The following is a 23,293-nucleotide window of genomic DNA, read 5'->3' on the forward strand; positions in this document are numbered from 1 at the left end:
GAGTGTCTGTTGGCAATTTACATCCCACCCATCAGCATAATAAGGCTCCCAGTTCTCCATGGCCTGTCCTGCCTTTCTGGATTTTACACTTTTTTCAGATGGCCCTTTTGACCAGGGGGAAGTGAGACTTCATTGTAGTGCCGATTTCCTTTGCAAGTTTGCTTGGTTGGCCAAAAAGGGCGTATGCGTTTTTTCCTGAATATATTCAGGAAAAAACGCATACGCCCTTTTTGGTCAAGTGCATCATTGTGGACGTTCTGCCTCTTTTCCTATGCTTTCAATGCAATTCCAGTCTACCTCCTGAAATTGGTTTCCTGCAATTCTGCCCCGCTTTCAGGTCCTCTTGGCAGCCTTACTTCAGTATATTTTTGGACGATAGCTGTCATTTATAACTCTGCAGGTTTGTGAATTACAGTGCCCCTGAGCTCCTTTCTTCAACTCGCTTTCTTGTGACCTGGCCGCAACACCGCAGGATGGCTTCAGGCCCTAATCTTGTTCCGGCACGGGACGCTGAGCCTTTGGTAAATTCCTCTTCCTGGTGGGAAATGAGAGTTAAATTTGCCCGTCCAGACACCTCCAGCTAGTCTCTCATTGGTTCTCGCTATTCCTGTTCATCTTCCGCATAAATTGCAAACTGGGCCAAACAGGAGGTTAAAGGGACTGACTGTCAAAGTCGGGAGAGTGTTAGTAAAGCGTCTAGAATGTTGCACCCGAGTACCAGGGTACGAAAACTCAGACATATTTGAACATGTATCCCGATCACATGGTTGATCATACTCTAGGTTCCACATGCATGTTTTAGCTGAAGGAAGAATACCTTAATCCTGGGTAGTTGAAACCCGTGGAATGGGTACCATGCAATATGACTTCAAAGGGTCTTCATTTGCTCACCGAACCTCTCCAATCCTATCACTGCTGCGTTTATGCCCCTGTACACATGCTTGATTCTCTTTCGGAGACATAGCAATCCATAGGTTTTAAGATACTTACTAGTCAGGTACATTCTTAGGCGTTTAATATGGTGTGTTGAGTCCATTTCGTTGAGCAAGGAGTAGCTCTTGTCTATTCCATATTTGGCTTAAGGAACTTTATCTGTGCTCATTTCAATCTCTGGTTTTATGCAGCACCCCAACTCACCTTTCCCCTTAAGCAAGCATAAGTTGCTTTTCTAAATTTGAGACCCTGTTCTGTTTTGGAATTCAGTTCCTGTGTAGCCAAGTTTACATTCCGTGTATTAGTGATATCTTATGATGTTTCTTTTTCTGTGTGACTTATTTCAGTTAGAATCATCGTACCTGAATCCACTCATTATGCTGCTACGGGCCTGGTGACATCGATTTCATTGCTGAGTGATACTGCATTGTACGTAAGTACCACAAGATCTTTATCCATTTTTCACTTTCTGTGATATTGAACTTGTACGGTAAACGAGGTTCTTGTAAACAGAGGCGTCCCAAACTTTGGGGTGGCTGTGTCTTTTTGATTTTAATTTCCCTAAGCTATAGGACCATAAGTGGAAGTGCCCTAGGCTCTGTTGCTTTGTGTTTTAGATGTTTAAGGAAACACCATACACTTCTCCCGAGTGTCTGTTGGCAATTTACATCCCACCCATCAGCATAATAAGGCTCCCAGTTCTCCATGGCCTGTCCTGCCTTTCTGGATTTTACACTTTTTTCAGATGGCCCTTTTGACCAGGGGGAAGTGAGACTTCATTGTAGTGCCGATTTCCCTTGCAAGTTTGCTTGGTTGGCCAAAAAGGGCGTGTGCGTTTTTTCCTGAATATATTCAGGAAAAAACGCATACGCCCTTTTTGGTCAAGTGCATCATTGTGGACGTTCTGCCTCGTTTCCTATGCTTTCAATGCAATTCCAGTCTACCTCCTGAAATCGGTTTCCTGCAATTCTGCCCCGCTTTCAGGTCCTCTTGGCAGCCTTACTTCAGTATATTTTTGGACGATAGCTGTCATTTATAACTCTGCAGGTTTGTGAATTACAGTGACCCTGAGCTCCTTTCTTCAACTCGCTTTCTTGTGACCTGGCCGCAACACCGCAGGATGGCTTCAGGCCCTAATCTGGTTCCGGCACGGCACGCTGAGCCTTTGGTTAATTCCTCTTCCTGGTGGGAAATGAGAGTTAAATTTGCCCGTCCAGACACCTCCAGCTAGTCTCTCATTGGTTCTCGCTATTCCTGTTCATCTTCCGCAGAAATTGCAAACTGGGCCAAACAGGAGGTTAAAGGGACTGACTGTCAAAGTCGGGAGAGTGTTAGTAAAGCGTCTAGAATGTTGCACCCGAGTACCAGGGTACGAAAACTGAGACATATTTGAACATGTATCCCGATCACATGGTTGATCATACTCTAGGTTCCACATGCATGTTTTAGCTGAAGGAAGAATACCTTAATCCTGGGTAGTTGAAACCCGTGGAATGGGTACCATGCAATATGACTTCAAAGGGTCTTCATTTGCTCACCGAGCCTCTGCAATCCTATCACTGCTGCGTTTATGCCCCTGTACACATGCTTGATTGTCTTTCGGAGACATAGCAATCCATAGGTTTTAAGATACTTACTAGTCAGGTACATTCTTAGGCGTTTAATATGGTGTGTTGAGTCCATTTCGTTGAGCAAGGAGTAGCTCTTGTCTATTCCATATTTGGCTTAAGGAACTTTATCTGTGCTCATTTCAATCTCTGGTTTTATGCAGCACCCCAACTCACCTTTCCCCTTAAGCAAGCATAAGTTGCTTTTCTAAATTTGAGACCCTGTTCTGTTTTGGAATTCAGTTCCTGTGTAGCCAAGTTTACATTCCGTGTATTAGTGATATCTTATGATGTTTCTTTTTCTGTGTGACTTATTTCAGTTAGAATCATCGTACCTGAATCCACTCATTATGCTGCTACGGGCCTGATGACATCGATTTCATTGCTGAGTGATACTGCATTGTACGTAAGTACCACAACTTCTTTATCCATTTTTCACTTTCTGTGATGTTGAACTTGTACGGTAAACGAGGTTCTTGTAAACAGAGGCGTCCCAAACTTTGGGGTGGCTTGTCTTTTTGATTTTAATTTCCCTAAGCTATAGGACCATAAGTGGAAGTGCCCTAGGCTCTGATGCTTTGTTTTTTAGATGTTTCAGGAAACACCATACACTTCTACCGAGTGTCTGTTGGCAATTTACATCCCGCCCATCAGCATAACAAGGCTCCCAGTTCTCCATGGCCTGTCCTGCCTTTCTGGATGTTACACTTTTTTCAGATGGCCCTTTTGACCGGGGGGAAGTGAGACTTCATTGTAGTGCAGATTTCTTTTACAAGTTTGCTTGGTTGGCCCAAAAGGGCGTATGCGTTTTTTCCTGAATATATTCAGGAAAAAACGCATATGCCCTTTTTGGCCAAGTGCATCATTGTGGACGTTCTGCCTCTTTTCCTATGCTTTCAATGCAATTCCAGTCTACCTCCTGAAATCGGTTTCCTGCAATTCTGCCCCGCTTTCAAGTCCTCTTCGCAGCCTTATTTCAGTATATTTTTGGACGATAGCTGTCATTTATAACTCTGCAGTTTTGTGAATTACAGTGACCCTGAGCTCCTTTCTTCAACTCACTTTCTTGTGACCTGGCCGCAACACCACAGGATGGCTTCAGGCCCTAATCTGGTTCCGGCACGGCATGCTGAGCCTTTGGTTATTTCCTCTTCCTGGTGGGAAATGAGAGTTAAATTTGCCCGTCCAGACACCTTCAGCTAGTCTCTCATTGGTTCTCGCTATTCCTGTTCATCTTCCGCAGAAATTGCAAACTGGGCCAAACAGGAGGTTAAAGGCGCTGACTCTCCAAGTGGGGAGAGTGTTAGTAAAGCATCTGGAATGTTGCACCCGAGTACCAGGGGAGGAAAACTGAGACATATTTGAACACGTCTCCAGTTCACATGGTTTATCATACTCTGGGTTCCACATGCATGTTTTAGCTGAAGGAAGAATACCTTAAACCTGGAGAGTTGAAACCTGTGGAATGGGTACCATGCAATATGACTTCAAAGGGTCTTCATTTGCTCACCGAACCTCTCCAATCCTATCAGTGCTGCGTTTATGCCCCTGTACACACGCTTGATTCTCTTTTGGAGACATAGCAATCCATAGGTTTTAAGATACTTACTAGTCAGGTACATTTTTAGGCGTTTAATATGGGGTGTTGAGTCCATTTCGTTGAGCAAGGAGTAGCTCTTGTCTATTCCATATTTGGCTTAAGGAAATTTATCTGTGCTCATTTCAATCTCTGGTTTTATGCAGCACCCCAACTCACCTTTCCCCTTAAGCAAGCATAAGTTGGTTTTCTAAATTTGAGACCCTGTTCTGTTTTGGAATTCAGTTCCTGTGTAGTCAAGTTTACATTCCGTATATTAGTGATATCTTATGATGTTTCTTTTTCTGTGTGACTTATTTCAGTTAGAATCATCATACCTGAATCCACTCATTGTGCTGCTAAGGGCCTGATGACATAGATTTCATTGCTGAGTGATACTGCATTGTACGTAAGTACCACAAGTTCTTTATCCATTTTTCGCTTTCTGTGATATTGAACTTGTACGGTAAATGAGTTTCTTGTAAACAGAGGCGTCCCAAACTTTGGGGTGGCTGTGTCTTTTTGATTTTAATTTCCCTAAGCTATAGGATCATAAGTGGAAGTGCCCTAGGCTCTGTTGCTTTGTTTTTTAGATGTTTTAGGAAACACCATACACTTCTCCTGAGTGTCTGTTGACAATTTATATCCCGCCCAATAGCATAACAATGCTCCCAGTTCTCCATGGCCTGTCCTGCCTTTCTGGATTTTACACTTTTTTCAGATGGCCCTTTTGATTGGGGGAAGTGAGACTTCATTGTAGTGCAGATTTCCTTTGCAAGCTTGCTTGGTTGGCCCAAAAGAGCCTATGCGTTTTTTCCTGAATATATTCAGGAAAAAACGCATACGCCCTTTTTGGCCAGGTGCATCATGGTGGATGTTCTGCATCTTTTCCTATGCTTTCAGTGCAATTCCAGTCTACCTCCTGAAATTGGTTTCCTGCAATTCTGCCCCGCATTCAAGTCCTCTTGGCAGCCTTACTTCAGTATATTTTTGGACGATTGCTGTCATTTATAACTCTGCAGGTTTGTGAATTACAGTGCCCCTGAGCTCCTTTCTTCAACTCGCTTTCTTTTGAGCTGGCCGCAACACCGCAGGATGGCTTCAGGCCCTAATCTGGTTCCGGCAGGGCATGTTGAGCCTTTGGTTAATTCCTCTTCCTGGTGGGAAATGAGAGTTAAATTTGCCCGTCCAGACACCTCCAGCTAGTCTCTCATTGGTTCTCGCTATTCCTGTTCATCTTCCGCAGAAATTGCAAACTGGGCCAAACAGGAGGTTAAAGGGACTGACTCTCCAACTCGGGAGAGTGTTAGTAAAGCGTCTGGAATGTTGCACCCGAGTACCAGGGGAGGAAAACTGAGACATATTTGAACACGTCTCCCGTTCACACGGTTGATCACACTCTGGGTTCCACATGCATGTTTTAGCTGAAGGAAGAATACCTTAAACCTGGAGAATTGAGACCCGTGTAATGGGTACCATGCAATATGACTTCAAAGGGTCTTCATTTGTTCACTGAACCTCTCCAATCCTATCACTGCTGCGTTTATGCCCCTGTACACACGCTTGATTCTCTTTCGGAGACATAGCAATCCATAGGTTTTAAGATACTTACTAGTCAGGTACATTCTTCGGCGTTTAATATGGGGTGTTGAGTCCATTTCGTTGAGCAAGGAGTAGCTCTTGTCTATTCCATATTTGGCTTAAGGAACTTTATCTGTGCTCATTTCAATCTCTGGTTTTATGCAGCACCCCAACTCACCTTTCCCCTTAAGCAAGCATAAGTTAGTTTTCTAAATTTGAAACGCTGTTCTGTTTTGGAATTCAGTTCCTGTGTAGCCAAGTTTACATTCCGTGTATTAGTGATATCTTATGATGCTTCTTTTTCTGTGTGACTTATTTCAGTTAGAATCATCGTACCTGAATCCACTCATTATGCTGCTACGGGCCTGATGACATAGATTTCATTGCTGAGTGATACTGCATTGTACGTAAGTACCACAAGTTCTTTATCCATTTTTCACTTTCTGCGATGTTGAACTTGTACGGTAAACGAGGTTCTTGTAAACAGAGGCGTCCCAAACTTTGGGGTGGCTGTGTCTTTTTGATTTTAATTTCCCTAAGCTATAGGACCATAAGTGGAAGTGCCCTAGGCTCTGTTGCTTTGTTTTTTAGATGTTTCAGGAAACACCATACACTTCTCCCGAGTGGTTGTTGGCAATTTACATCCCGCCCATCAGCATAACAAGGCTCCCAGTTCTCCATGGCCTGTCCTGCCTTTCTGGATTTTACACTTTTTTCAGATGGCCCTTTTGACCGGGGGGAAGTGAGACTTCATTGTAGTGCAGATTTCCTTTGCAAGCTTGCTTGGTTGGCCAAAAAGGGCGTATGCGTTTTTTCCTGAATATATTCAGGAAAAAACGCATACGCCCTTTTTGGCCAAGTGCATCATGGTGGACGTTCTGCCTCTTTTCCTATGCTTTCAATGCAATTCCAGTCTACCTCCTGAAATCGGTCTCCTGCAATTCTGCCCCGCTTTCAAGTCCTCTTGGCAGCCTTACTTCAGTATATTTTTGGACGATAGCTGTCATTTATAACTCTGCAGGTTTGTGAATTACAGTGCCCCTGAGCTCCTTTCTTCAACTCGCTTTCTTATGACTTGGCCGCAACACTGCAGGATGGCTTCAGGCCCTAATCTGGTTCAGGCACGGCACGCTGAGCCTTTGGTTAATTCCTCTTCCTGGTGGGAAATGAGAGTTAAATTTGCCCGTCCAGACACCTCCAGCTAGTCTCTCATTGGTTCTCGCTATTCCTGTTCATCTTCCGCAGAAATTGCAAACTGGGCCAAACAGGAGGTTAAAGGGACTGACTCTCCAAGTGGGGAGAGTGTTAGTAAAGCGTCTGGAATGTTGCACCCTAGTACCAGGGTACGAAAACTGAGACATATTTTAACACGTCTCCCGATCACATGGTTGATCATACTCTAGGCTCCACATGCATGTTTCAGCTGAAGGAAGAATACCTTAAACCTGGGTAGTTGAAACCCGTGGAATGGGTACCATGCAATATGACTTCAAAGGGTCTTCATTTGCTCACCGAACCTCTCCAATCCTATCACTGCTGCATTTATGCCCCTGTACACATGCTTGACTCTCTTTCGGAGACATAGCAATCCATAGGTTTTAAGATACTTACTAGTCAGGTACATTCTTAGGCGTTTAATATGCGGTGTTGAGTCCATTTCGTTGAGCAAGGAGTAGCTCTTGTCTATTCCATATTTGGCTTAAGGAACTTTATCTGTGCTCATTTCAATCTCTGGTTTTATGCAGCACCCCAACTCACCTTTACCCTTAAGCAAACATAAGTTGGTTTTCTAAATTTGAGACCCTGTTCTGTTCTGTAATTCAGTTCCTGTGTAGCCAAGTTTACATTCCGTGTATTACTGATATCTTATGATGTTTCTATTTCTGTGTGACTTATTTCAGTTAGAATCATCATACCTGAATTCACTCATTGTGCTGCTAAGGGCCTGATGACATAGATTTCATTGCTGAGTGATATTGCTTTGTAAGTAAATACCACAACTTCTTTATCCATTTTTCACTTTCTGTGATGTTGAACTTGTACTGTAAAAGAGGTTCTTGTAAACATAGGTGTCCCAAACTTTGGGGTGGCTGTGTCTTTTTGATTTTAATTTCCCTAAGCTATAGGACCATAAGTGGAAGTGCCCTAGGCTCTGTTGCTTTGTTTTTTAGATGTTTCAGGAAACACCATACACTTCTCCCGAGTGTCTGTTGGCAATTTATATCCCGCCCATCAGCATAACAAGGCTCCCAGTTTTCCATGGCCTGTCCTGCCTTTCTGGATTTTACACTTTTTTCAGATGGCCCTTTTGACCGGGGGGAAGTGAGACTTCATTGTAGTGCAGATTTCTTTGCAAGCTTGCTTGGTTGGCCAAAAAGGGCGTATGCGTTTTTTCCTGAATATATTCAGGAAAAAACGCATACGCCCTTTTTGGCCAAGTGCATCATGGTGGACGTTCTGCCTCTTTTCCTATGCTTTCCATGCAATTCCCGTCTACATCCTGAAATCGGTTTCCTGCAATTCTGCCCCGCTTTCTAGTCCTCTTGGCAACCTTACTTCACTATATTTTTGGGCGATAGCTGTCATTTATAACTCTGCAGGTTTGTGAATTACAGTGCCCCTAAGCTCCTTTCTTCAACTCGCTTTCTTGTGACCTGGCCGCAACACCGCAGGATGGCTTCAGGCTCTAATCTGGTTCCGGCACGGCACGCTGAGCCTTTGGTTAATTCCTCTTCCTGGTGGGAAATGAGAGTTAAATTTGCCCGTCCAGACACCTCCAGCTAGTCTCTCATTGGTTCTCGCTATTCCTGTTCATCTTCCGCAGAAATTGCAAACTGGGCCAAACAGGAGGTTAAAGGGACTGACTCTCCAAGTGGGGAGAGTATTAGTAAAGTGTCTGAAGTGTTGCATCCGAGTACCAGGGTACGAAAACTGAGACATATTTGAACACGTCTCCCGATCACATGGTTGATCATACTCTAGGTTCCACATGCATGTTTTAGCTGAAGGAAGAATACCTTAAACCTGGGTAGTTGAAACCCGTGGAATGGGTACCATGCAATATGACTTCAAAGGGTCTTCATTTGCTTACCGAACCTCTCCAATCCTATCACTGCTGCGTTTATGCCCCTGTACACATGCTTGATTCTCTTTCGGAGACATAGCAATCCATAGGTTTTAAGATACTTACTAGTCAGGTACATTCTTAGGCGTTTAATATGCGGTGTTGAGTCCATTTCGTTGAGCAAGGAGTAGCTCTTGTCTATTCCATATTTGGCTTAAGGAACTTTATCTGTGCTCATTTCAATCTCTGGTTTTATGCAGCACCCCAACTCAACTTTACCCTTAAGCAAGCATAAGTTGGTTTTCTAAATTTGAGACCCTGTTCTGTTCTGTAATTCAGTTCCTGTGTAGCCAAGTTTACATCCCGTGTATTACTGATATCTTATGATGTTTCTTTTTCTGTGTGACTTATTTCAGTTAGAATCATCGTACCTGAATCCACTCATTATGCTGCTACGGGCCTGATGACATAGATTTCATTGCTGAGTGATACTGCATTGTACGTAAGTACCACAAGTTCTTTATCCATTTTTCACTTTCTATGATATTGAGCTTGTACGGTAAACGAGGTTCTTGTAAACAGAGGCGTCCCAAACTTTGGGGTGGCTGTGTCTTTTTGATTTTAATTTCCCTAAGCTATAGGACCATAAGTGGAAGTGCCCTAGGCTCTGTTGCTTTGTTTTTTAGATGTTTCTGGAAACACCATACACTTCTCCCGAGTGGTTGTTGGCAATTTACATCCCGCCCATCAGCATAACAAGGCTCCCAGTTCTCCATGGCCTGTCCTGCCTTTCTGGATTTTACACTTTTTTCAGATGGCCCTTTTGACCGGGGGGAAGTGAGACTTCATTGTAGTGCAGGTTTCCTTTGCAAGCTTGCTTGGTTGGCCAAAAAGGGCGTATGCGTTTTTTCCTGAATATATTCAGGAAAAAACGCATACGCCCTTTTTGGTCAAGTGCATCATTGTGGACGTTCTGCCTCTTTTCCTATGCTTTCAATGCAATTCCAGTCTACCTCCTGAAATCGGTTTCCTGCAATTCTGCCCCACTTTCAGGTCCTCTTGGCAGCCTTACTTCAGTATATTTTTGGACGATAGCTGTCATTTATAACTCTGCAGGTTTGTGAATTACAGTGACCCTGAGCTCCTTTCTTCAACTCGCTTTCTTGTGACCTGGCCGCAACACCGCAGGATGGCTTCAGGCCCTAATCTTGTTCCGGCACGGCACGCTGAGCCTTTGGTTAATTCCTCTTCCTGGTGGGAAATGAGAGTTAAATTTGCCCGTCCAGACACCTCCAGCTAGTCTCTCATTGGTTCTCGCTATTCCTGTTCATCTTCCGCAGAAATTGCAAACTGGGCCAAACAGGAGGTTAAAGGGACTGACTGTCAAAGTCGGGAGAGTGTTAGTAAAGCGTCTAGAATGTTGCACCCGAGTACCAGGGTACGAAAACTGAGACATATTTGAACATGTATCCCGATCACATGGTTGATCATACTCTAGGTTCCACATGCATGTTTTAGCTGAAGGAAGAATACCTTAATCCTGGGTAGTTGAAACCCGTGGAATGGGTACCATGCAATATGACTTCAAAGGGTCTTCATTTGCTCACCGAGCCTCTGCAATCCTATCACTGCTGCGTTTATGCCCCTGTACACATGCTTGATTGTCTTTCGGAGACATAGCAATCCATAGGTTTTAAGATACTTACTAGTCAGGTACATTCTTAGGCGTTTAATATGGTGTGTTGAGTCCATTTCGTTGAGCAAGGAGTAGCTCTTGTCTATTCCATATTTGGCTTAAGGAACTTTATCTGTGCTCATTTCAATCTCTGGTTTTATGCAGCACCCCAACTCACCTTTCCCCTTAAGCAAGCATAAGTTGCTTTTCTAAATTTGAGACCCTGTTCTGTTTTGGAATTCAGTTCCTGTGTAGGCAAGTTTACATTCCGTGTATTAGTGATATCTTATGATGTTTCTTTTTCTGTGTGACTTATTTCAGTTAGAATCATCGTACCTGAATCCACTCATTATGCTGCTACGGGCCTGATGACATCGATTTCATTGCTGAGTGATACTGCATTGTACGTAAGTACCACAACTTCTTTATCCATTTTTCACTTTCTGTGATGTTGAACTTGTACGGTAAACGAGGTTCTTGTAAACAGAGGCGTCCCAAACTTTGGGGTGGCTTGTCTTTTTGATTTTAATTTCCCTAAGCTATAGGACCATAAGTGGAAGTGCCCTAGGCTCTGATGCTTTGTTTTTTAGATGTTTCAGGAAACACCATACACTTCTCCCGAGTGTCTGTTGGCAATTTACATCCCGCTCATCAGCATAACAAGGCTCCCAGTTCTCCATGGCCTGTCCTGCCTTTCTGGATGTTACACTTTTTTCAGATGGCCCTTTTGACCGGGGGGAAGTGAGACTTCATTGTAGTGCAGATTTCTTTTACAAGTTTGCTTGGTTGGCCCAAAAGGGCGTATGCGTTTTTTCCTGAATATATTCAGGAAAAAACGCATATGCCCTTTTTGGCCAAGTGCATCATTGTGGACGTTCTGCCTCTTTTCCTATGCTTTCAATGCAATTCCAGTCTACCTCCTGAAATCGGTTTCCTGCAATTCTGCCCCGCTTTCAAGTCCTCTTCGCAGCCTTATTTCAGTATATTTTTGGACGATAGCTGTCATTTATAACTCTGCAGTTTTGTGAATTACAGTGACCCTGAGCTCCTTTCTTCAACTCACTTTCTTGTGACCTGGCCGCAACACCACAGGATGGCTTCAGGCCCTAATCTGGTTCCGGCACGGCATGCTGAGCCTTTGGTTATTTCCTCTTCCTGGTGGGAAATGAGAGTTAAATTTGCCCGTACAGACACCTTCAGCTAGTCTCTCATTGGTTCTCGCTATTCCTGTTCATCTTCCGCAGAAATTGCAAACTGGGCCAAACAGGAGGTTAAAGGCGCTGACTCTCCAAGTGGGGAGAGTGTTAGTAAAGCATCTGGAATGTTGCACCCGAGTACCAGGGGAGGAAAACTGAGACATATTTGAACACGTCTCCAGTTCACATGGTTTATCATACTCTGGGTTCCACATGCATGTTTTAGCTGAAGGAAGAATACCTTAAACCTGGAGAGTTGAAACCCGTGGAATGGGTACCATGCAATATGACTTCAAAGGGTCTTCATTTGCTCACCGAACCTCTCCAATCCTATCAGTGCTGCGTTTATGCCCCTGTACACACGCTTGATTCTCTTTTGGAGACATAGCAATCCATAGGTTTTAAGATACTTACTAGTCAGGTACATTCTTAGGCGTTTAATATGGGGTGTTGAGTCCATTTCGTTGAGCAAGGAGTAGCTCTTGTCTATTCCATATTTGGCTTAAGGAAATTTATCTGTGCTCATTTCAATCTCTGGTTTTATGCAGCACCCCAACTCACCTTTCCCCTTAAGCAAGCATAAGTTGGTTTTCTAAATTTGAGACCCTGTTCTGTTTTGGAATTCAGTTCCTGTGTAGTCAAGTTTACATTCCGTATATTAGTGATATCTTATGATGTTTCTTTTTCTGTGTGACTTATTTCAGGTAGAATCATCATACCTGAATCCACTCATTGTGCTGCTAAGGGCCTGATGACATAGATTTCATTGCTGAGTGATACTGCATTGTACGTAAGTACCACAAGTTCTTTATCCATTTTTCACTTTCTGTGATATTGAACTTGTACGGTAAACGAGGTTCTTGTAAACAGAGGCGTCCCAAACTTTGGGGTGGCTGTGTCTTTTTAATTTTAATTTCCCTAAGCTATAGGATCATAAGTGGAAGTGCCCTAGGCTCTGTTGCTTTGTTTTTTAGATGTTTTAGGAAACACCATACACTTCTCCTGAGTGTCTGTTGACAATTTATATCCCGCCCAATAGCATAACAATGCTCCCAGTTCTCCATGGCCTGTCCTGCCTTTCTGGATTTTACACTTTTTTCAGATGGCCCTTTTGATTGGGGGAAGTGAGACTTCATTGTAGTGCAGATTTCCTTTGCAAGCTTGCTTGGTTGGCCCAAAAGAGCCTATGCGTTTTTTCCTGAATATATTCAGGAAAAAACGCATATGCCCTTTTTGGCCAGGTGCATCATGGTGGATGTTCTGCCTCTTTTCCTATGCTTTCAGTGCAATTCCAGTCTACCTCCTGAAATTGGTTTCCTGCAATTCTGCCCCGCATTCAAGTCCTCTTGGCAGCCTTACTTCAGTATATTTTTGGACGATAGCTGTCATTTATAACTCTGCAGGTTTGTGAATTACAGTGCCCCTGAGCTCCTTTCTTCAACTCGCTTTCTTTTGAGCTGGCCGCAACACCGCAGGATGGCTTCAGGCCCTAATCTGGTTCCGGCAGGGCATGTTGAGCCTTTGGTTAATTCCTCTTCCTGGTGGGAAATGAGAGTTAAATTTGCCCGTCCAGACACCTCCAGCTAGTCTCTCATTGGTTCTCGCTATTCCTGTTCATCTTCCGCAGAAATTGCAAACTGGGCCAAACAGGAGGTTAAAGGGACTGACTCTCCAAGTCGGGAGAGTGTTAGTAAAGCGTCTGGAATGTTGCACCCGAGTACCAGGGGAGGAAAGCTGCGACATATTTGAACACGTCTCCCGTTCACACGGTTGATCACACTCTGGGTTCCACATGCATGTTTTAGCTGAAGGAAGAATACCTTAAACCTGGAGAATTGAGACCCGTGTAATGGGTACCATGCAATATGACTTCAAAGGGTCTTCATTTGCTCACTGAACCTCTCCAATCCTATCACTGCTGCGTTTATGCCCCTGTACACACGCTTGATTCTCTTTCGGAGACATAGCAATCCATAGGTTTTAAGATACTTACTAGTCAGGTACATTCTTAGGCGTTTAATATGCGGTGTTGAGTCCATTTCGTTGAGCAAGGAGTAGCTCTTGTCTATTCCATATTTGGCTTAAGGAACTTTATCTGTGCTCATTTCAATCTCTGGTTTTATGCAGCACCCCAACTCACCTTTACCCTTAAGCAAACATAAGTTGGTTTTCTAAATTTGAGACCCTGTTCTGTTCTGTAATTCAGTTCCTGTGTAGCCAAGTTTACATTCCGTGTATTACTGATATCTTATGATGTTTCTATTTCTGTGTGACTTATTTCAGTTAGAATCATCATACCTGAATTCACTCATTGTGCTGCTAAGGGCCTGATGACACAGATTTCATTGCTGAGTGATATTGCTTTGTAAGTAAATACCACAACTTCTTTATCCATTTTTCACTTTCTGTGATGTTGAACTTGTACTGTAAACGAGGTTCTTGTAAACATAGGTGTCCCAAACTTTGGGGTGGCTGTGTCTTTTTGATTTTAATTTCCCTAAGCTATAGGACCATAAGTGGAAGTGCCCTAGGCTCTGTTGCTTTGTTTTTTAGATGTTTCAGGAAACACCATACACTTCTCCCGAGTGTCTGTTGGCAATTTATATCCCGCCCATCAGCATAACAAGGCTCCCAGTTTTCCATGGCCTGTCCTGCCTTTCTGGATTTTACACTTTTTTCAGATGGCCCTTTTGACCGGGGGGAAGTGAGACTTCATTGTAGTGCAGATTTCTTTGCAAGCTTGCTTGGTTGGCCAAAAAGGGCGTATGCGTTTTTTCCTGAATATATTCAGGAAAAAACGCATACGCCCTTTTTGGCCAAGTGCATCATTGTGGACGTTCTGCCTCTTTTCCTATGCTTTCCATGCAATTCCCGTCTACATCCTGAAATCGGTTTCCTGCAATTCTGCCCCGCTTTCTAGTCCTCTTGGCAACCTTACTTCACTATATTTTTGGGCGATAGCTGTCATTTATAACTCTGCAGGTTTGTGAATTACAGTGCCCCTAAGCTCCTTTCTTCAACTCGCTTTCTTGTGACCTGGCCGCAACACCGCAGGATGGCTTCAGGCTCTAATCTGGTTCCGGCACGGCACGCTGAGCCTTTGGTTAATTCCTCTTCCTGGTGGGAAATGAGAGTTAAATTTGCCCGTCCAGACACCTCCAGCTAGTCTCTCATTGGTTCTCGCTATTCCTGTTCATCTTCCGCAGAAATTGCAAACTGGGCCAAACAGGAGGTTAAAGGGACTGACTCTCCAAGTGGGGAGAGTATTAGTAAAGTGTCTGAAGTGTTGCATCCGAGTACCAGGGTACGAAAACTGAGACATATTTGAACACGTCTCCCGATCACATGGTTGATCATACTCTAGGTTCCACATGCATGTTTTAGCTGAAGGAAGAATACCTTAAACCTGGGTAGTTGAAACCCGTGGAATGGGTACCATGCAATATGACTTCAAAGGGTCTTCATTTGCTTACCGAACCTCTCCAATCCTATCACTGCTGCGTTTATGCCCCTGTACACATGCTTGATTCTCTTTCGGAGACATAGCAATCCATAGGTTTTAAGATACTTACTAGTCAGGTACATTCTTAGGCGTTTAATATGCGGTGTTGAGTCCATTTCGTTGAGCAAGGAGTAGCTCTTGTCTATTCCATATTTGGCTTAAGGAACTTTATCTGTGCTCATTTCAATCTCTGGTTTTATGCAGCACCCCAACTCAACTTTACCCTTAAGCAAGCATAAGTTGGTTTTCTAAATTTGAGACCCTGTTCTGTTCTGTAATTCAGTTCCTGTGTAGCCAAGTTTACATCCCGTGTATTACTGATATCTTATGATGTTTCTTTTTCTGTGTGACTTATTTCAGTTAGAATCATCGTACCTGAATCCACTCATTATGCTGCTACGGGCCTGATGACATAGATTTCATTGCTGAGTGATACTGCATTGTACGTAAGTACCACAAGTTCTTTATCCATTTTTCACTTTCTGTGATATTGAGCTTGTACGGTAAACGAGGTTCTTGTAAACAGAGGCGTCCCAAACTTTGGGGTGGCTGTGTCTTTTTGATTTTAATTTCCCTAAGCTATAGGACCATAAGTGGAAGTGCCCTAGGCTCTGTTGCTTTGTTTTTTAGATGTTTCTGGAAACACCATACACTTCTCCCGAGTGGTTGTTGGCAATTTACATCCCGCCCATCAGCATAACAAGGCTCCCAGTTCTCCATGGCCTGTCCTGCCTTTCTGGATTTTACACTTTTTTCAGATGGCCCTTTTGACCGGGGGGAAGTGAGACTTCATTGTAGTGCAGGTTTCCTTTGCAAGCTTGCTTGGTTGGCCAAAAAGGGCGTATGCGTTTTTTCCTGAATATATTCAGGAAAAAACGCATACGCCCTTTTTGGTCAAGTGCATCATTGTGGACGTTCTGCCTCTTTTCCTATGCTTTCAATGCAATTCCAGTCTACCTCCTGAAATCGGTTTCCTGCAATTCTGCCCCACTTTCAGGTCCTCTTGGCAGCCTTACTTCAGTATATTTTTGGACGATAGCTGTCATTTATAACTCTGCAGGTTTGTGAATTACAGTGACCCTGAGCTCCTTTCTTCAACTCGCTTTCTTGTGACCTGGCCGCAACACCGCAGGATGGCTTCAGGCCCTAATCTGGTTCCGGCACGGCACGCTGAGCCTTTGGTTAATTCCTCTTCCTGGTGGGAAATGAGAGTTAAATTTGCCCGTCCAGACACCTCCAGCTAGTCTCTCATTGGTTCTCGCTATTCCTGTTCATCTTCCGCAGAAATTGCAAACTGGGCCAAACAGGAGGTTAAAGGGACTGACTGTCAAAGTCGGGAGAGTGTTAGTAAAGCGTCTAGAATGTTGCACCCGAGTACCAGGGTACGAAAACTGAGACATATTTGAACATGTATCCCGATCACATGGTTGATCATACTCTAGGTTCCACATGCATGTTTTAGCTGAAGGAAGAATACCTTAATCCTGGGTAGTTGAAACCCGTGGAATGGGTACCATGCAATATGACTTCAAAGGGTCTTCATTTGCTCACCGAGCCTCTGCAATCCTATCACTGCTGCGTTTATGCCCCTGTACACATGCTTGATTGTCTTTCGGAGACATAGCAATCCATAGGTTTTAAGATACTTACTAGTCAGGTACATTCTTAGGCGTTTAATATGGTGTGTTGAGTCCATTTCGTTGAGCAAGGAGTAGCTCTTGTCTATTCCATATTTGGCTTAAGGAACTTTATCTGTGCTCATTTCAATCTCTGGTTTTATGCAGCACCCCAACTCACCTTTCCCCTTAAGCAAGCATAAGTTGCTTTTCTAAATTTGAGACCCTGTTCTGTTTTGGAATTCAGTTCCTGTGTAGCCAAGTTTACATTCCGTGTATTAGTGATATCTTATGATGTTTCTTTTTCTGTGTGACTTATTTCAGTTAGAATCATCGTACCTGAATCCACTCATTATGCTGCTACGGGCCTGATGACATCGATTTCATTGCTGAGTGATACTGCATTGTACGTAAGTACCACAACTTCTTTATCCATTTTTCACTTTCTGTGATGTTGAACTTGTACGGTAAACGAGGTTCTTGTAAACAGAGGCGTCCCAAACTTTGGGGTGGCTTGTCTTTTTGATTTTAATTTCCCTAAGCTATAGGACCATAAGTGGAAGTGCCCTAGGCTCTGATGCTTTGTTTTTTAGATGTTTCAGGAAACACCATACACTTCTCCCGAGTGTCTGTTGGCAATTTACATCCCGCTCATCAGCATAACAAGGCTCCCAGTTCTCCATGGCCTGTCCTGCCTTTCTGGATGTTACACTTTTTTCAGATGGCCCTTTTGACCGGGGGGAAGTGAGACTTCATTGTAGTGCAGATTTCTTTTACAAGTTTGCTTGGTTGGCCCAAAAGGGCGTATGCGTTTTTTCCTGAATATATTCAGGAAAAAACGCATATGCCCTTTTTGGCCAAGTGCATCATTGTGGACGTTCTGCCTCTTTTCCTATGCTTTCAATGCAATTCCAGTCTACCTCCTGAAATCGGTTTCCTGCAATTCTGCCCCGCTTTCAAGTCCTCTTCGCAGCCTTATTTCAGTATATTTTTGGACGATAGCTGTCATTTATAACTCTGCAGTTTTGTGAATTACAGTGACCCTGAGCTCCTTTCTTCAACTCACTTTCTTGTGACCTGGCCGCAACACCACAGGATGGCTTCAGGCCCTAATCTGGTTCCGGCACGGCATGCTGAGCCTTTGGTTATTTCCTCTTCCTGGTGGGAAATGAGAGTTAAATTTGCCCGTACAGACACCTTCAGCTAGTCTCTCATTGGTTCTCGCTATTCCTGTTCATCTTCCGCAGAAATTGCAAACTGGGCCAAACAGGAGGTTAAAGGCGCTGACTCTCCAAGTGGGGAGAGTGTTAGTAAAGCATCTGGAATGTTGCACCCGAGTACCAGGGGAGGAAAACTGAGACATATTTGAACACGTCTCCAGTTCACATGGTTTATCATACTCTGGGTTCCACATGCATGTTTTAGCTGAAGGAAGAATACCTTAAACCTGGAGAGTTGAAACCCGTGGAATGGGTACCATGCAATATGACTTCAAAGGGTCTTCATTTGCTCACCGAACCTCTCCAATCCTATCAGTGCTGCGTTTATGCCCCTGTACACACGCTTGATTCTCTTTTGGAGACATAGCAATCCATAGGTTTTAAGATACTTACTAGTCAGGTACATTCTTAGGCGTTTAATATGGGGTGTTGAGTCCATTTCGTTGAGCAAGGAGTAGCTCTTGTCTATTCCATATTTGGCTTAAGGAAATTTATCTGTGCTCATTTCAATCTCTGGTTTTATGCAGCACCCCAACTCACCTTTCCCCTTAAGCAAGCATAAGTTGGTTTTCTAAATTTGAGACCCTGTTCTGTTTTGGAATTCAGTTCCTGTGTAGTCAAGTTTACATTCCGTATATTAGTGATATCTTATGATGTTTCTTTTTCTGTGTGACTTATTTCAGGTAGAATCATCATACCTGAATCCACTCATTGTGCTGCTAAGGGCCTGATGACATAGATTTCATTGCTGAGTGATACTGCATTGTACGTAAGTACCACAAGTTCTTTATCCATTTTTCACTTTCTGTGATATTGAACTTGTACGGTAAACGAGGTTCTTGTAAACAGAGGCGTCCCAAACTTTGGGGTGGCTGTGTCTTTTTAATTTTAATTTCCCTAAGCTATAGGATCATAAGTGGAAGTGCCCTAGGCTCTGTTGCTTTGTTTTTTAGATGTTTTAGGAAACACCATACACTTCTCCTGAGTGTCTGTTGACAATTTATATCCCGCCCAATAGCATAACAATGCTCCCAGTTCTCCATGGCCTGTCCTGCCTTTCTGGATTTTACACTTTTTTCAGATGGCCCTTTTGATTGGGGGAAGTGAGACTTCATTGTAGTGCAGATTTCCTTTGCAAGCTTGCTTGGTTGGCCCAAAAGAGCCTATGCGTTTTTTCCTGAATATATTCAGGAAAAAACGCATATGCCCTTTTTGGCCAGGTGCATCATGGTGGATGTTCTGCCTCTTTTCCTATGCTTTCAGTGCAATTCCAGTCTACCTCCTGAAATTGGTTTCCTGCAATTCTGCCCCGCATTCAAGTCCTCTTGGCAGCCTTACTTCAGTATATTTTTGGACGATAGCTGTCATTTATAACTCTGCAGGTTTGTGAATTACAGTGCCCCTGAGCTCCTTTCTTCAACTCGCTTTCTTTTGAGCTGGCCGCAACACCGCAGGATGGCTTCAGGCCCTAATCTGGTTCCGGCAGGGCATGTTGAGCCTTTGGTTAATTCCTCTTCCTGGTGGGAAATGAGAGTTAAATTTGCCCGTCCAGACACCTCCAGCTAGTCTCTCATTGGTTCTCGCTATTCCTGTTCATCTTCCGCAGAAATTGCAAACTGGGCCAAACAGGAGGTTAAAGGGACTGACTCTCCAAGTCGGGAGAGTGTTAGTAAAGCGTCTGGAATGTTGCACCCGAGTACCAGGGGAGGAAAACTGCGACATATTTGAACACGTCTCCCGTTCACACGGTTGATCACACTCTGGGTTCCACATGCATGTTTTAGCTGAAGGAAGAATACCTTAAACCTGGAGAATTGAGACCCGTGTAATGGGTACCATGCAATATGACTTCAAAGGGTCTTCATTTGCTCACTGAACCTCTCCAATCCTATCACTGCTGCGTTTATGCCCCTGTACACACGCTTGATTCTCTTTCGGAGACATAGCAATCCATAGGTTTTAAGATACTTACTAGTCAGGTACATTCTTCGGCGTTTAATATGGGGTGTTGAGTCCATTTCGTTGAGCAAGGAGTAGCTCTTGTCTATTCCATATTTGGCTTAAGGAACTTTATCTGTGCTCATTTCAATCTCTGGTTTTATGCAGCACCCCAACTCACCTTTCCCCTTAAGCAAGCATAAGTTGGTTTTCTAAATTTGAGACGCTGTTCTGTTTTGGAATTCAGTTCCTGTGTAGCCAAGTTTACATTCCGTGTATTAGTGATATCTTATGATGCTTCTTTTTCTGTGTGACTTATTTCAGTTAGAATCATCGTACCTGAATCCACTCATTATGCTGCTACGGGCCTGATGACATAGATTTCATTGCTGAGTGATACTGCATTGTACGTAAGTACCACAAGTTCTTTATCCATTTTTCACTTTCTGCGATGTTGAACTTGTACGGTAAACGAGGTTCTTGTAAACAGAGGCGTCCCAAACTTTGGGGTGGCTGTGTCTTTTTGATTTTAATTTCCCTAAGCTATAGGACCATAAGTGGAAGTGCCCTAGGCTCTGTTGCTTTGTTTTTTAGATGTTTCAGGAAACACCATACACTTCTCCCGAGTGTCTGTTGGCAATTTACATCCCGCCCATCAGCATAACAAGGCTCCCAGTTCTCCATGGCCTGTCCTGCCTTTCTGGATTTTACACTTTTTTCAGATGGCCCTTTTGACCGGGGGGAAGTGAGACTTCATTGTAGTGCAGATTTCCTTTGCAAGTTTGCTTGGTTGGCCAAAAAGGGCGTATGCGTTTTTTCCTGAATATATTCAGGAAAAAACGCATACGCCCTTTTTGGCCAAGTGCATCATGGTGGACGTTCTGCCTCTTTTCCTATGCTTTCAATGCAATTCCAGTCTACCTCCTGAAATCGGTCTCCTGCAATTCTGCCCCGCTTTCAAGTCCTCTTGGCAGCCTTACTTCAGTATATTTTTGGACGATAGCTGTCATTTATAACTCTGCAGGTTTGTGAATTACAGTGCCCCTGAGCTCCTTTCTTCAACTCGCTTTCTTATGACTTGGCCGCAACACTGCAGAATGGCTTCAGGCCCTAATCTGGTTCAGGCACGGCACGCTGAGCCTTTGGTTAATTCCTCTTCCTGGTGGGAAATGAGAGTTAAATTTGCCCGTCCAGACACCTCCAGCTAGTCTCTCATTGGTTCTCGCTATTCCTGTTCATCTTCCGCAGAAATTGCAAACTGGGCCAAACAGGAGGTTAAAGGGACTGACTCTCCAAGTCGGGAGAGTGTTAGTAAAGCGTCTGGAATGTTGCACCCGAGTACCAGGGTACGAAAACTGAGACATATTTTAACACGTCTCCCGATCACATGGTTGATCATACTCTAGGTTCCACATGCATGTTTCAGCTGAAGGAAGAATACCTTAAACCTGGGTAGTTGAAACCCGTGGAATGGGTACCATGCAATATGACTTCAAAGGGTCTTCATTTGCTCACCAAACCTCTCCAATCCTATCACTGCTGCATTTATGCCCCTGTACACATGCTTGACTCCCTTTCGGAGACATAGCAATCCATAGGTTTTAAGATACTTACTAGTCAGGTACATTCTTAGGCGTTTAATATGCGGTGTTGAGTCCATTTCGTTGAGCAAGGAGTAGCTCTTGTCTATTCCATATTTGGCTTAAGGAACTTTATCTGTGCTCATTTCAATCTCTGGTTTTATGCAGCACCCCAACTCACCTTTACCCTTAAGCAAACATAAGTTGGTTTTCTAAATTTGAGACCCTGTTCTGTTCTGTAATTCAGTTCCTGTGTAGCCAAGTTTACATTCCGTGTATTACTGATATCTTATGATGTTTCTATTTCTGTGTGACTTATTTCAGTTAGAATCATCATACCTGAATTCACTCATTGTGCTGCTAAGGGCCTGATGACATAGATTTCATTGCTGAGTGATATTGCTTTGTAAGTAAATACCACAACTTCTTTATCCATTTTTCACTTTCTGCGATGTTGAACTTGTACTGTAAACGAGGTTCTTGTAAACATAGGTGTCCCAAACTTTGGGGTGGCTGTGTCTTTTTGATTTTAATTTCCCTAAGCTATAGGACCATAAGTGGAAGTGCCCTAGGCTCTGTTGCTTTGTTTTTTAGATGTTTCTGGAAACACCATACACTTCTCCCGAGTGTCTGTTGGCAATTTACATCCCGCCCATCAGCATAACAAGGCTCCCAGTTCTCCATGGCCTGTCCTGCCTTTCTGGATTTTACACTTTTTTCAGATGGCCCTTTTGACCGGGGGGAAGTGAGACTTCATTGTAGTGCAGATTTCTTTGCAAGCTTGCTTGGTTGGCCAAAAAGGGCGTATGCGTTTTTTTCCTGAATATATTCAGGAAAAAACGCATACGCCCTTTTTGGCCAAGTGCATCATTGTGGACGTTCTGCCTCTTTTCCTATGCTTTCAATGCAATTCCCGTCTACATCCTGAAATCGGTTTCCTGCAATTCTGCCCCGCTTTCTAGTCCTCTTGGCAACCTTACTTCACTATATTTTTGGGCGATAGCTGTCATTTATAACTCTGCATGTTTGTGAATTACAGTGCCCCTAAGCTCCTTTCTTCAACTCGCTTTCTTGTGACCTGGCCGCAACACCGCAGGATGGCTTCAGGCTCTAATCTGGTTCCGGCACGGCACGCTGAGCCTTTGGTTAATTCCTCTTCCTGGTGGGAAATGAGAGTTAAATTTGCCCGTCCAGACACCTCCAGCTAGTCTCTCATTGGTTCTCGCTATTCCTGTTCATCTTCCGCAGAAATTGCAAACTGGGCCAAACAGGAGGTTAAAGGGACTGACTCTCCAAGTGGGGAGAGTATTAGTAAAGTGTCTGGAGTGTTGCATCCGAGTACCAGGGTACGAAAACTGAGACATATTTGAACACGTCTCCCGATCACATGGTTGATCATACTCTAGGTTCCACATGCATGTTTTAGCTGAAGGAAGAATACCTTAAACCTGGGTAGTTGAAACCCGTGGAATGGGTACCATGCAATATGACTTCAAAGGGTCTTCATTTGCTTACCGAACCTCTCCAATCCTATCACGGCTGCGTTTATGCCCCTGTACACATGCTTGATTCTCTTTCGGAGACATAGCAATCCATAGGTTTTAAGATACTTACTAGTCAGGTACATTCTTAGGCGTTTAATATGCGGTGTTGAGTCCATTTCGTTGAGCAAGGAGTAGCTCTTGTCTATTCCATATTTGGCTTAAGGAACTTTATCTGTGCTCATTTCAATCTCTGGTTTTATGCAGCACCCCAACTCAACTTTACCCTTAAGCAAGCATAAGTTGGTTTTCTAAATTTGAGAC

This window comes from Delphinus delphis, unplaced genomic scaffold (assembly GCF_949987515.2).
Source record: "Delphinus delphis unplaced genomic scaffold, mDelDel1.2 scaffold_48, whole genome shotgun sequence".
NCBI lineage: Eukaryota > Metazoa > Chordata > Mammalia > Artiodactyla > Delphinidae > Delphinus > Delphinus delphis.